This window comes from Arachis duranensis, chromosome 1 (assembly GCF_000817695.3).
Source record: "Arachis duranensis cultivar V14167 chromosome 1, aradu.V14167.gnm2.J7QH, whole genome shotgun sequence".
Classification (NCBI taxonomy): Eukaryota; Viridiplantae; Streptophyta; class Magnoliopsida; order Fabales; family Fabaceae; genus Arachis; species Arachis duranensis.
The window spans coordinates 3,048,845-3,051,434 of NC_029772.3; positions in this window are offsets into that span (position 1 = coordinate 3,048,845).

Consider the following 2,590-nt stretch of genomic DNA (forward strand, 5'->3'; position numbering starts at 1 on the left):
GACGACTATACAAAATTGTGATATTAATATTAATATAATAGTATATCTCGTTCAAGTATATTATTAAACCATCGCGTTTGTGTTTAAAAAGACAAATATGTACGTACTTATATCTTGGGACAAGATATTTAATAGTGACATTTCACTTTCCAATTCTTCCCACCCCACTTCAAAATTAATAAGAGATTTTAAATGTGGATTTAAAAATTGTGAATTAAAAGAAAGCGAAGAATCGGTCATATGAAGAAGGAAGAAAAATAGTTGACAATGGCTAAGACAAAATAAATTAAAGGAAGAAAGGTACTATGTGTTTTGTGTTTTTGCTCCATTGACTAGGTCTAAGGATCTAGCACACAGTCATACACTATGTAAGTACCAAGTATGTAACCCCTTCATTCTCTCATTTTCCATTAGAATCAAAATCAACTCAACATGTATATACATGTATCTTTGAATTTCACATACTAAAAATTAATTTATTATAAATTTGAGTTTCACTTAAAAATTTATTGTATATTAATAAATTATTTTATATATAAATAAAATTTAAATGATTAATATTTATTTAAGTGGCTAATATCTCTCGCAAATAAATTTTATTATGGAGGCAACGTTAGTGTAGGACGCGGATATAGAGAGGAGGAGAGTTTTACTAGGCTGTGGTGTCAAGAACACAATAATCGGATCCTGCGACTTGCTGATAGGAACTCGGATCCTCCGATTTCTTGTAAATTAAAAAAAAATTCTTTCAATCACAAATTGGACCCAAGAACTAGTATAACCAAATAAAAAAAACAAAAAAAATAGACTATTTTAGTGAGGACATATCGCATGGTCTAATTTTTTTATGTGAATTTCGTATACTACAAGTAAAACAGACCCTCCAATTTGCTTACAAAATTTTTAAAACAAAAAACTCAAAATACCCAATTTTTTCTTATCAAATCTAAATAAAAAACTGTCTCACATTTCAATGTAATACCCCCTCATTTCATAACTCGACACGACACCTGTCCCTCCTCCATAACCAAAAAAATTAGCCAATATCTCTCTATTTTGCTTTTTATTGCCATTCTCTTTTCCATTTGCGCGTTGAGGTAACTAACTAACACCAAGTGCAGGGCCCACAAATACACCAATCAGATGATGGCCCACTCGCCATAGCGTATGGTGGACCCCACAGTTTGCATATTACCCCAGACCACAGCTGCTAGCCTGTTATCCAATTGCATGCGATTGTGCTCCACAGTCCACACTGATGACCCACCAATATCTGTGTGAGACTCAATATGCTGCTGGTTATTTAATCATGCTGTTAACAGTTAAATACTTAATTCATCTTTTAATTTTTACCTAATTATCATGCTGATATTTAATGTTTAAATTGATCAATCAATTCTCCTATTTTAGAATTTCAATCTTCTAAATTTTAAATTTTGAATCAACTTAGGCTCTTCCTTTGTTGCCTAATTAATGACGTTAACAGAAATTTTATGTAAAAAGTTTCCATATTATTACAAAAGCCGACATAATAGGAGAGACATTTCAATTCATCTACTTAATATACTAAAATTGGGTTTTCTCCCAATTAATAAAAGTGAGGTGTCACTTTTTCGTGAACCCATTTTTCCTCTAAAATGAATACATTTAATGAATGATGCATGATTATACTAATTTAGAAAAATATCTTTATTATAATTATATAAAATCAATATTTAATACATTATTAAACTAATTATCAATCAAAAATATTTTTAAACATTTTAATTATATTGGTTAACCCATTTATATTGATAATAATAATAATTTTATTAGGATAAATATCAAATTCTATTCCTAATGTAAAAATATAAAATTTAATTCTTTCTATTTTTATTTTTTCACTATAAAAGACCATATATGCTAGAAGAAAATATCATTCGTTTACCAATTACCCTTTCATTTGATAGCTTTTATAATAATTCTTTTTCTTCCTATGAGGTGTCGTTACAAGAAGGCAACTATCGTGAACACAAACTAACACACTCTCCAACTTTGATGCTCATCATTCGGAGCTATATAAGATATGTTATCTATGAAATATTTATAGACCATGGTGTTATCATGTATGCATAAATAAAAAATGTTTCGTATTTAAATTTAAGTCATTTACCTGTTTGTGGTATATATTATAGTGTGAAATTACTTTCAATATGTGTTGTGTAATGATATTGTGTTTTAATTTAAACTTTTACTTTATAACTGTATTATGATTTTATCTCATCATTTTTTCTTAGATATCAAGTTGACATATTTTTATTTTTTATTTTTACTGAAAAACGGATGTGATATGAAATGTACCAAAAAAAACTCCCACATTCAATTTATTTTATTGTAGTCTTCTATTTATTCTATTTATTTTTATTTTCTTCTTATTCATTTTATTTTTTTAATGTTATGTAATTTATTATAATTTATACAAATCTACTTAATTTAACTATTTTAATTATATTAATTTTAATTATATTGATATAATTATATTTTTTATTCATTATCCTAAAATTTTATTAATGACAAGTTATTATCTTAATGATGACCTATATAATAATAA